This window comes from Cavia porcellus, unplaced genomic scaffold, assembly GCF_034190915.1.
Source record: "Cavia porcellus strain 051 isolate PalLab524CR breed Dunkin Hartley unplaced genomic scaffold, mCavPor4.1 scaffold_1, whole genome shotgun sequence".
Taxonomy (NCBI): domain Eukaryota; kingdom Metazoa; phylum Chordata; class Mammalia; order Rodentia; family Caviidae; genus Cavia; species Cavia porcellus.
In genome coordinates, this window is record NW_026947484.1 from 134,387,703 (window position 1) to 134,400,750 (window position 13,048).

General features: G+C 47.3%; 1 protein-coding gene across 4 annotated transcripts in view; it reads right to left on the bottom strand.

Annotated features, from left to right (window-relative positions):
- The window catches only part of Syt6 (synaptotagmin 6), a 56,162-nt gene that overhangs the window by 18,749 nt on the left and 24,365 nt on the right, over positions 1–13,048 (bottom strand). The gene's annotated exons all lie outside the window — the stretch shown is intronic.

Sequence of the window (13,048 nt, forward strand, 5' to 3'; positions counted from 1 at the left end):
AATGCTCAGTCCTTCAACCTCCCCCACAAAATGCTCTGCTTTTCTCTGGGGTTTATCCTGCTCCCCACTTCCTAAATAGGCAATGAGTGGCATCAATGCCTCCCGGTCCACCCAGGAAATTCAGGTGGAGAAAGCAAAAACGATGCTTCTCCACCTCTTAGAGAACACTTCTAGTCTCTTAATTATTAAGTGGCTTGTCTGAATCTCTCATTAGCAGCAGAGAATCATCTGCTACACTTTCAGGAAAGTCACAGGAGACCTAAAAAGGAGCTTGGAAGCACTGGGCAGGAAGTGCTGTTGTTTCTCTGGGGCAGAAGAGTTTGGAACAGAGATGGGGTAGAAGCCAATTTGGCTCCAGTGGGTAAAGAAGCATCCAATAGGCAACCCCTCTGCGTAGACCTAAGGCTCAGTTCTGGGGGTAGGAGATGAGTCGGAGGTGGAGGCCAGACACCGAGCCAGGCCATCTCCCTCAGAATCCGCTCCCGGGGACCCCAACCTCCTCTTCATAGAAAAGGCTGAAACCAGATCTTTTGCATTAACTGGGGGAGTCCATGAGGATGTTTCTGTTCCTTACTAGGTTGTAGGCCCTTTGAAGGTGAGGAGAGGGGTCTGGATTTAGTCATCATTTTATCTCGCATGTCTAGCCTGGTGCTTGATTATAGAAAGTATAAATGTCAATATGGATCAGGGTCAGGTGTCTGGGTCCAAGTTCCAGTTTTGACTTTTATGTTTAGTATGACTTAACCTTTCATAGTCTTGTTTTTTGAACCATTAAAATGGGAATAGTACAGGACCTACTTTTGAGAGTTCTTGCAAAAATTAAATGAGGTAATTTCTGCAGTGTTTAACACAGTGTCTAGTGTAGAGGAAATGTTCAGTCTATACTAGTTGCTGTTACAATTATTATTACTATCACAAATCTTGTGGTCTTGTGGCAGAGACAGGAGAGAAAGGCATAAAAGTAAATGGTACTATTTGGTTTGATCAGTGGTGTGACAGGTGTGGACCAGACATAGGAGAGTAGAGGAAGGAACAATAAACTCTGACAGGGATTTCAGGGTGGGATTCCCAGAAGGGCGATTTGATAGGCTCTAGAAAGGTGAGTGAAAGGTGTTTGCTAACCAAGCAGGACATTTCAGGTAGTGGATCAGAGGATAAAGACACAGTTGAGTAGAGTGTGGAGAAGGCAGCCCATGTGTCTAGGGGGTGTGGTAGGGATGGGATAGGGGCAAAGAGCAGTCCAGATGAGCTGGGAACAAGTGTGTGCCTGGTGGCCACACTGAAGGTGCTTGTTCTTGATCCTACAGGTGATGGAGGCAGTCTTTTATGCCTGCTCTCCATTTCCTGCTCAGTCCACGCTGTCACTCTCCACCCAGATACCCACACTAGAGACCACGCTAGTGTGTGTTATTCATTCATTATGCACTTACTGTTTGTGAAGCTGGAGAGAGATGAGACCCCAGTCTTTCAGGAGCTCATATTCTAGGAGTGGTAGACAGAACAAAGCAGCATCTGAGGAAGTGAGGGAATCAGTAATGTGATGGAGGTAACAACATCAGATGAGCGGTCACTGGAGACAGAGTGGGTTCAAAAAATAAAGGAGAAGACAGGGGTCAGAGTGGAAGGAGGGTGTTTCCTAGAGAAGCCAGCAAGGAGGGCCATCAGCTCAGCCCCAAAGGAAAGAGATGTGGCTTGGTCTAGGGTGCAGCAGGGAAAGAGGCACAGGGTGAGCAGAATAGACAAGGGAGAAGACATTTTTGGATTTCATTCTCTGTGAAAAGCAGAGTCTTGGAGGAGGGGAAACAGTCTGACAGGCAGGCGTAGCACGGATGGCAGGAAAGAGTGGGCGTGAGAATGATCTAGAGTCCCTACCTCCTGAAGGGCCCACATTTAGTCACTTTTGGAGCTCTGCTCACTCTCCCTTCAAAGTGTCCTGGACCCTGAGGCCCTCTTCTCCCCACTCAGCTCCCTTAGCTCTGACCTACCCAGTCTCTCCCCAGACCTCTGACATTTTTCAACTCCTTTCCGCTGGTTCCCTCCAATCCATCCTGTTTGTTGTAACCAGAGGGTTGCTCTTCTGCTCAAAATTTTTGGTAGAAGGCAGTGGCTCCCTATTTCACATTTGTTTTGTGCTTGGACAACCTCTTCACCAATTGAAACATTATTCAAAAGCTCAAATATATACAACAAATGAAAAGTGACTCAGAGACAGAGCACCTGGCACGCTATCTTTTAACCTTGGGCTACCCCTAGGAGTTTCTAGGCATCAACTCAAAAATGACATTTACAGAGCCAATGGCATTGAAGTTTCTTGATGAGTTGGTCTTTGTTTTTCTTGCCAGCATCACTTGTTCTGCTCCAGATGCCCTACACTTCCCCATAATAACCACCAACATTTATTGAGTGTTCACTGTGTGCCATCCTGCCTATGTGCTTATGCATACTAAGCCACGTAACTTCACAAGTTAGGAGATGGGCACGCAGAAGTTTCTACTTACGGTTATGCAACTGACCCAAGGATACACTACTCTTATGTGGAAGAGCTGTGAACTGGGGTTTGGGAGCCCACACTTTTAGCTACTACACCATTCTGCTTCATTAACTCCCTTTCCCCAAACTCCCCAAGGTCTTTCCAATCTCTGTGCCATCACTCCATTCTTCCTGCTACCTGAAATTATCTCTGGCTATCCTGAACATCACTGGCCTCTCCAGGTCACCTGTCCTGTTGCCTCCTCTTGGGTTCACTTCCCTGGCTCCCTGGTCTGATTTAGGAGTGTGCTCCCATTGACCCAGGTTGTAAAGGCTAAGTTATAAGTGTTACAAATTCCCTGAAGCAAAAAGCAGGACACATATGAGACAAAATCAGTGGGATTCTGTGTCCTACTGGATGAGGGAGCTGTGGTAGAAGGCAGCGGAGACTGACGCCCTGCCCACCCTGTGCTTCCCCGCTGGGGAGAGGTAGAGTTGGCAATCCTTCCCTGGAGTGCAAAGAGGGGACCCCTACTGTGAGCACCAAGCCTGGGTGACATGGGTGCCTCCTCGGGCATAAATTCCAGGGCTCAGGCAGGAATGCTGTGGGTGGCTGAGCTGGAAGTGTAAATGTGTCTTTATGAAGCTTGTTCTGGGCTTCCTGCTGGGTTCATTTGTTTTGAGTTCCATGCATGCTTTTTCTCTCAAGTGCTTTTCTTCCCCAAAGGCCCTGCAGCATTATGAATAAATGATCAACAAGAACTGAGGAGCCTTAAACTCAATACGCTTCAGCTTCAGCCTGGGGTATGGACATTAAGAGTTGGGGTCCAGCTGTGGAGGACATGTCTTGCTCATGGGGTGCAGAGGTGTGAACAGGGGAGATTCTCTAGGCTGGGTTTGATCCTGAGGGACCCTCTGAGACACTCAAGCACATCAGCAGGAGGCAAATGCTTCTGTATCTGAGCAGCTTCAGGGACACAGATGGCTTTATTTAGGATATTCCCGCAGCCTCTCCTTCATGAACCTGCCCTTGAAAAGAGGTTTTGTATTTTATATGCTCCATTACTTTTGGGTGAATATCTGTGAGTCAGAGCCACATTGGGAGGTGAAGCTCTCTTCTAAATGATTTTTAAGGAGGTGGGTGGAGAGGAAGAGGGGCTACAAGGAGGTGGAAAGGAGCTGCAGGAGAATGTTCTAGAGGAGATGAAGGTAATGACTGGCCAAGCAAGAAGGTGCTCTTTGGGTGGCTTGTCAATGAGAAGGCAGGACTGAAGACCTCACCTCGGATCTGCTTCTGCCACTGGCTTTTCACTAATGACAGGCGCAGTGGTGTGGAGGAGTAAGCGGCACATTAATGACATTAATGTTGAGAATCTGTCTTCATTTCTTGCTGAAAGTTGTCCTGCAGTGAGCTTGTCAGATGGCTGTCAGTTTCCCCTGGAAGACGGCAGGCATCTCAGCAGTGAGTGGATGCTCTCTGCCCTTCACTGGGCTGTGCAGCAGGGCCACTCTACAGGAGGGAGCTGTCCTGGCCCCAGTTGGGTAGTTCTTTGGAGCTGCAGCAGGATGTTTCTGCAAAAAGGTGCCTGGGGGTTGTCAAGTAGGCAGGGTTTTGATCTCAGCCAGAGGCACACACTTGGCAATAGCTCTGGCTTCATCATCTCTTGGGGGACAGAATCCTGAAGATTTAAGTTTTTACTCATCTTTCTGTCCCCCACACTACAGAACCTCCTGGTCTTGTCAAACTCCTTTTGGGTCCTCACCTCACCTCTCTGGCTGCTCCTGCTCAGTCTCCTCTGCCAGCTCCTCCTTGAGTCCCTGCCAGCACCCAACACAGTTTGTCAGCTAGGTCTCAGGCCTGGGCCCTCTTCTCTCCTTGCTCATCCAGATGGCTCCCAAATTTAAAGGCCCTCCACAGACTTCTATTCTAGGCTTCAGACTCATATTCAATGTGTCATCGCCATGCAGCCACTCACAGAAACCAAATTCTTCTCAGAAGCTGAGTGGTGACCTTTCATCTTCCATTTACATACTGTTTTCAATTTCACCAGCTCAGGAAATTGTCCTTCCATCCATCAAGTTGCTCAGGCCAGAAATAAGACATCATTGGAGACCTCTGCCTCGCTCCTTTGTGTTGAGTTCATCACCAAGCTCTGCCAATTCTATCTCCACAGTCCATCTCAACCCTGCCTCTCTTCATAACCCAAGCCACAGGAAACCCAAGTCCTATCTCCCTGTTTGCTGGAAGCTGCCTCCTAACCGACCTCTTACTCTCCTTTGTTCTCCTGCTCCAATCACCACACAGTCACCAGAGGCTCCATCCAAGAGGTAAAAAGGATTGTATCACTCCCTCCCTGAAACTCTCCAATGACTTCCCTTTGCAGTAGGAATAAAACCTGAGGCCCTTACAGCAACCTACAGTGCCCTCCCAGCTTGATTGATGCCTCACCCCAGGCCAAGCCCTCTTCAATATGCTTAGCCTCAAACTCTTTCAGTTCCTTAAATGCCCTTTAGGGTCTTCCTGCCTCTAGGACTTTGCACGTTCTGCTCCCTTAGTGATCCTTCTTTACTGAGCTCTGCACAGGGCAGATGCCTTCAAGTCACTCCCTTTCCTGATTCCAGAGAGTGGACTCCCAAAGGACGGGAACTAGGTCTGTATTGTTAGGATAAGGATGAGGCAAGTGAAGTGCCCAAGTGCAACACAGCATGAGGCACTCATTCTTAGGGTCATCATGGTCCCAAAAGTGAATGTCCATTAAATGTCATGCACTCAGTGCCTTACTTACCTTGTCCTAGTTCTCAACTCATTATACTCACCATTGTATTCCCAGTGCTGAGCACAGTGCCTGCTATACAACGTGCTAACCAATACTTGTTAAACTGTGAGCAACTCAGCTTTGTGGGGCTCACCTGGTTACAAAGGAGGTGCAGAGGTGCAGATGACAGGAGCAGACAGTTGTTTAATCTGTTTTGGGGGTTCCCAGGAGTGTCACAACACCTTTGTCTAGTCTAAAGAGCCAAGGGAGCATGCACACTCTGACAAGGACTTTGGGATTCTTTTATTTTGGGGATCAAAGCCAAAGTCAAGAGAAAAGGGACTAACAGTTATGATACAGCTACTGGTTTTCAGAGACCTTAATCTCAATTCATTTTACCCATACAACATTCCTCAGAGGAACTTATAATGCTTGCCAAATTGTACTGAAATTCATGACACTTGAATAATTTGCCTAAGGTCTCAGAGTGAAAGCTTGGATTTGTTCAAGGTGTGTCAGCTCTGAAGGTTCTGGCTTTTCTCCACCAACCCACTCAGCCTCCTCTGGAATTATACATTCTTTATCCTGCTGCATCCTATCTTTCCCCCTAGTTATTAAGGATCAGGAGTGTCGAGGGCTGGCACAAATGATGAAGGTGAAATTTCCTGATGTTCTGGAACTGAGAAGCACTAAAGAAAAACCTCCAAGTCTTACATTCTCCTCCTGTCTGCCTGCCCTACCTGCCTCCTTTAAAAGAAACAAATACATGGTGTCACCCTGTGTTATAGATTACTAGACTATCCATCTTCTGCTCACTTGAACCTCCTGCTCACTTGGTGGCCTCAGCCTGTCATTCCTCATAAAAACACCTTGTATGTCATCATCTCACTAAGTGCCAAACTGCTCCAGTGGTCACTGGAGAAGTGGGAAGAGGAGGAAGTTTCTAGCAATGAGCAGAACCCCTAGGCTTGAGCTCTTTTGCCTATGCAGCAGCTCAGTAGAAGAATGTTGAAGCGCTGTACAAGGATCTTTCCACTTGAGCTCTCCAGAGTGCCTGCCACAAGGAGGAAACCCCTACCTGAAGATGTTCTGAGTAAGTGAAGTGTTTCCTCCAACTCCTGCAGAGTTGGACCTTATTTTTTACTTCCTTAGTTCTTGGGGATTTCTCAGAAGAGTGGAGGATGTCAAACCTAGGATTCATTCTCTTAGTGTGGGATTTTTAAGGATCCATACTTAAATCAATTTGAATCACTTGTCATGAGGCAGCAATGGGCCACTAAAGTCTGGTCAACTTATCCAGTCCCAGCTTCCAACATGATAAACAACTGCTGCCTCTTTGAAAAACTCTTACTCTACCTTGGGGCCCAGGACATGGCTCTTTGAAGTCTAACGCAATGCCTCCTAGGCATTTATTCCCTTTCCTTCTGGTTCCCACTTACTGTTCCACAATATCTTAGGCATTATGCTTATATAACTGTTTACTGTATCTTCTCCAAAAGAAACTCAGTTTCCTCAATCTTCTAAAACTTTCAGATGTTTGAATGGCCTTCATCTAAACTCACCATTAACCACCAACAATGAACTCATGACTGTGGTCTGATGGGCAGCTGGAGTCTTGACCTTCTGTCCAACCCTAGAGGGGAGGGATCATGACTCTTACAAGGGAGAACAGTAGGGCATATATGAGCCTCAGGGTTCAAATTCCTGCCCTACTGCTTTCCATCTGTGTGACTATAAAAGTTCCTGAACTTCTATGGGCAGTATAGTTATGCTTGGAGCTCTAAGTCCCCAATATGGGGCCATAATAGGGAGCCACAGAGTGGGCAGAGCCCACTGCTAGCAGATAAATCAAGATCCATACTCAGTAAGCCTATAGTCCACAGATCTTTCATTCTTCTGGATGCTGGCACAAGCATCAGCACCACACGCACTGAGTGGGCTGTCCCATCCCCTGCCTGGTGGCTGACAGGCCAGATATGGTCTATGGATGCCTGAATTAGACAGGGGAGGGGAAAGGAACAACTACCTTGGAGGTGTCCATGTGTATAAAGTAGGAATGAGGACATCTTTTGGCATGTATTTCAGAGCCCACAGATGGCTTCAGGAGCCCAGAGAAGCTGTGGTGATTTGTAGACTACCTCTTTCTTTCCTCTGTGGCCTGGGCTTCTCTACCCACCACACTGTCACCAAGTGGGATTAGGGAGAGCTTATGTAGGCCTTTTCAGGTTCCAGGTTCTAGCTCAGGTATCCCAGGAACAGATGCACTTAGGGGAAATAGTCAGTGAGGTGGCCTGAGCTCAGATCCAGCAGAATGACATAGGCAAGTCACTCTGCCTCCCTGAGTTGTGGTTTTCTTGGCTGTAAATGAAACCATTGTACCAGTTGACCTCCCCTCCCCATAGAACAGGGTCAATTGTGAAACCCCTTGCAGGATACACAAGGCCTCCAGACATTTCATCAATTTCAGGCCCTTCTGTGATGTGCCTGGCCAATGGGTTGGCTCTGGCCATCTCTGAGCTGCATTCTGATGATGTATGTCTGAAGGAGAAACAAGAGCATGAGAAAAGAGGAAAAGGAAGCAAGGATTGTGGCTCCAGAACTCCAAAGATGCATGAAAAAACACACAGCTCCTTGCTGGGAGGTTGTTCTGAACCAGGCCCCAGGCTTCCCTTCCCCCTCTGCTCACCCAGGAGGATGGTGATGAAATACCAAATTAGCTCCATTATTGTAACTTCTCCAAAAATTATAGGCTGCATGTTCTTCCAGAGCCAGCTAATGTCTCCCACTGGTAAGCAGGTGACACTAATGGTTGCTTCCTTGCTTCCAGGCATTAAATGCAGAGAGGCAGAGTGGAGAGAGGATGAGGCTCAGGCCAGGAGGCAGCCCTGAGGGTGGAGAATAGAGGAGAGGAGAGGGATCCAAGGGGAATTTTTGAGGCTCCACTTGCCCTGGTAGCAAAGGTATGGCCAGCATGGTGCCTGAGCTCCTAGGTAGTTTTGACATCCTTCTTTCTCTGCATAGAGGAGCTGCCTCTGGGCACTGAAGGAGCCTGGAGAAGCTGCTGACACAGGAGTAGTCTGCAGGGCAACAAGGCAGGTTGAACCTGCAGGCCACACCTCAGGCCCAGAGGCTGATTGTTGCCTGGCCCTCCATGAAGGTCTTTCTGCCTTTCCTGCTTGTGACATCGGGCACAGCCATTTCCTGTAGGCATGAGCTGAGGTGGTTCTTCTTGAAGGAAGGAAGACCCAAAACAAGGGTAGAAATAGCCCATTCCCAACAGAGCCAGGCCCCTTCCTGCCAGGCCCAACAACAGGGACTCACAGAGCCCCTGACCTGAGGCAGCTCCTATAGACGGTGACCACTGCCATCCACAGCACCTAATGGTTCTGTCAAGTACCCAGCAGGTCTGTTCCCACAATCCTTCCTGGGTGAGAGTGCAGGAATTGATTCTACCTGCTCAGCTCCCTGATGAACTCCCTGAGGGTCCTTGCTGCAGTTCAAAGTAAACACCTCTCTGTGACCAGCAGGCAGCATCAGGTCAGCACTCAAGGCTCCTCTGTTAAGAAGATCCCTTCCTTCCTAGTGTATAGGTTTAAAAAAATCAGGCTTTGAAGCTGTGAATTAAAAGGAGTTTTCCAACTCCTGGACCATGGTAGAATCTCCATCTGTAACTTCCCACTTCTATCCCATGTGCATATATTAAGTACCTACCAGATACAAGGCCAGAGTTCAGGGAGACAGCGCCACAAAGAAACAAGCCTGATGGGTGGCAGTGGAAAGTCAAATGGCCTGGAGTCCAAGGACTGCTCACTTCGAACACAATAAATATGACGATAAGGAAAAACTCTAAAGAGGCTTGCTGTTCACAGCCAGCACTCACCAGGCCCTGCTGGGTGTGGATACTGGGGTGAGAGCACTGTGTGGGTTCTCTCCTTCAATCCTCAAGACAACTTTACTGTGCAGGAGTTATTCTTGCCCATCTTTTCCAGAAGAGAAAAAAGTATAGCGATAAAGTTAATCAACCTACTTAGCAAAAGAGAAGAGAGATGGACCTCCATTCAGGCAGCCAGGCCCCAGCACCTCCTACCCCTTATAATCAGCAGGAGACCGGCGTGGCTTTCTAAAAGGTCACTGTCACTGAGGATCATTTTTATCATGTTTCCCCAGTGCTTCTGCAACCCTAAATCATATGTGACACAGTTAACTTGCTTTTTAAAATCTCTTTAAAAGAATCTTATTTATTTATCACAACAAATTGATAAGCTGGGTTTTATGATTACAGACGAAGACACTGAGCCCCTAGAGATGTTAGCCTGGTTCCAGAATTCAAAGAGCTCAGTGCCATGATGTCCATCAAGCCATGCTTTTTCTGTTTCTGGCCCTTGGTAGAACATTTCCCCTATCCTGGCATCAGGAATAGCTTTGTTTTGTTCCTGGTTTGTTTTTTTACCTAATGGACACTGAATCCTATAATTCCCTCTTTGCTAGACCACTGAAATGCCTAGCTGTGTAGTTAGGGTGGAGTTTCAACTGGTTCAGCTTTGAAATGAAATTGGAGTATTGGTGAAGCACATTTGTGGGTGCCTCTGGGTGGACCCCGGAGGTGTGGCCTTGGTGGGCTAGGTCTGCTCCCACCCACTTCAGCCCTGATGCTCTTCTCTGATCGGTTTGTGGCTGCCCTGAACTAAGCAGCTTTGCTCCATCAAGCCTTTCCACCATGAAGCGTTTGCCTTGGAGTCAGCAGAGCGTGGACTGAAACCCTGAGCAAGTCCAACTTCTCCTCTTTTATTTTGTGGGTGTTAGGGATTGTGTCTCAGCAATGAGAAAGCTGACTAGTAAATTAGCCTTTGCAGTGTTTGAACAGCAGGGCAGGTGTGTAGCCTGATGGCCTCAGGATTCCATTTTACATGCTTTTGTTTACCTCTTGCTATTTTTCTAGGCTGTTTTAAATTTTAAAAAAGAAATCTTGTAGTATGCCTTAGGCGCTAGCTAAAAGGTCATGACAAAATAAATGATACAACCTCAGATAACTCGATTAGTTTTTCTTGCTTTAATTTTGTCTCTGGAGAATTAGGATAATTTCTCCTACAAAAGCTTACTGAAGACTAAATGAGATGTGTATAAAGGGTTCTTTCAGTTTAGTAATGGGAAGGTGGACTTGCTGATATTGTTATTGATTGTGAGATGGGGGTCCCAGAAGTAGTCTGGCCCCAGGACTGGGCAGAAGGGGCTTAGTGGCTGGGACACAGTCCGGCATCACTGGGAAGACATCCAGAGCTGTGTGGTGTGAAGGACCTGCTGATGCTGCCCTGGTGAGGACAGAGCCAGACCTCAGCCTTCTAGTCCCCAACATAGGACTTGTTGAAGTTGTCCCTGCAGCTCTCCCCAGCAGGGAGCCAACTAGCCAAAGAGGACAGATGATGATTCTAGGGTCACTATGACCAGCAGGGAAGGTTGATAACTCCCTGTGAGGCTGCCTGGCTGTCCAGAGAGTCTATTAGGAGGCTGTACCTGCATCACCAGAGGAGAGGAGACCAATGGCACCTCCTATGTCATAGGACCCCAAGGAATCACCAATGACAGTTGAACACTGGCTGTGGCCTGTGGTAAGAGGCTACCTGAGCCTTCCAGATCTAGAGCCTCACTCTGCTGCCTGAGGCCACATGCTTATTCACCTCCTTCTCCCTCTTCTGCAGACCACATCCTTTCCTTTCTTCCTGAATCACTTAATCCTGTAAAACTCCAGGCTTGGCCTAGCCAATCCATCAGCCCCTTCGCACAGCCTAGAACACACTGTTGCCCTGATAGCATTTGACATCAATGTGACTTTCTGAGCAACAGAAGGAGTTTGGATTTTGTCAAAATGCTTATCAGGGTACTCTCCAGAGGATGGATTTAAGGTAGAGTTTTTTCTTTCTTCCTTCTCCCCCCCCCCCATTTCCTCCTTTCCTCTCTCTTTCTCTAAAGCTTTTTATATTTTCCAAAATATTTAAAACAAGGGTAAAACAATTTTCCTTGAGACAAAGAAGGGTAAAATATATTAGAGTCATGTAAGAATTAAAGACACTGATCTCAGTTTTGGCTATTCACTCTATCACTTTAAAACCAAGTGATCCTAGGAAATTTATTTAGTTTTCCTGATCTATAAAATGGAAAAACTTATTTCTTACAGTATTGAGAGGGTTAAATGAGACAATACACTTGGAAAGTTCTTCATAAACTCAGTAGGTATGATTGCTATTCGATTCAGGAGTAATAAATAGAAAGGTCTTTTATCTTATTGAAATTTTTTCAAGTCTTAATCACAACCCTGTGATAGATAGATTTTTTACATTTCCTCTACATTCCTCTACATGAGGAAACAGAGAGGTAATGTGATTTGTCTGAGGCCACATGGCAGGCACAGGATTCAAGCCTTGGTCTTCTAGTCCTGCTTACCTGCAGGTTTTTAGAGGGCTGGTATTTGAGTCTATCCTCAGATTCAAACCCTTGCCGACCTTGTGAGTCTGACTGATGACCCAGCTGATTGTGTGATCTTCAACAGTTCTACACCTTATCAGTGCTTCAGCTTTCCCATGAGTAAAACGAAGAGATAATCTTTAACCTCCTTTTCAAGCATGTGACACAGGCAGCCTAAAGTGGACACAGTCTCAGGCTTATATCCACCCTCACAAGTATTTTTAGGCACATAATCTTTAGGATTCAAGGTCTCCTTGGAATTCTCTTCCAAATGCAGTTGCTTTTGAGAACCCCTGAATGTCCCTTCCTGGGATGGCTGGCATCCCCTGGAGGCAGAGAGGAATGAAAAAAGTCAGGAAAGTAGAAGCAAGGCCTTGCTCCCTCCCCAGTATGTGGCAGATCCAGTGTGTGCCCACGTGTGCGCATGTGCGCATATGTGTTATGTACATGTGTGTGTATGTGTGCACACACACATGGGGCTGCCAGGGCTCTGGTTCTAGCTGGGCAGATTTCAGGTGGGCAGCAGGGGGTTCTCTTTTCCTATCACATGGAAGAGGAAAGAGACTTCAGCCAGTCTCTCTGGTAAATATTTCCCAAATAGAGACAGGGGAATATTCAGTATTCATTAGGAAACACTCCCTAAGGAGAGCTAGGTGTCTGCCTACCTTAGATGGGATTTCACACCCCTGCCCTGGCCTCTTTTTCCCCTGGAGTCCACTAAAAGACCCAGAAACAAGAAGTAAGTTTGATTCTCCTGATTTCCCTGTAAAAGCCACTTCAGAGCCCTCTCACCTTCAGGATACCAGCACAGGACCTACCCTCCCAGGCCACCCTGCCAGTTGTACAGTCATCCATGACCAGATCTCCCTTTCTCTAGGGCATCTAGGCCATGAAAAGGACTGTGCTGTCCCTTCCCTCCCATGTTCCCATTTCCAGCTATCTTCAGCTCTTGGTGGGATACATGGATGCTGAGCAGGCTTCTTACTTTGTCACTCTAGCAGGGTCCCTGGGGAGTAATTCAGCTGGAGAGTTTCTGACAATGTGGGGGAGGCACTTTCAAGGAGGCGCCTCAAGTCACAAAGCTAGCCCTGTCCCCAAGTTCTCAAGAAGGCAAAGACTTCTCATATCATCGTGACACACCACAAGACTATTTTCCTCCCTCTGGAAGTTGGACCGCCCCTGGCTCACAGTCCAGTGTGTCATCAAAAGAGATGATTCAACGAAAACTTGAGAGACAGCAGACAAACCACTGGTAAGGAGCCCCAGGCCAGATTGGGGTGGACAATTTCTTCCCATCCTGCCCACACAGGTGACCTCTCTTCTTCAAACAAAACATAGGGCAGCAGAGAGGCCTCACCGGGTGG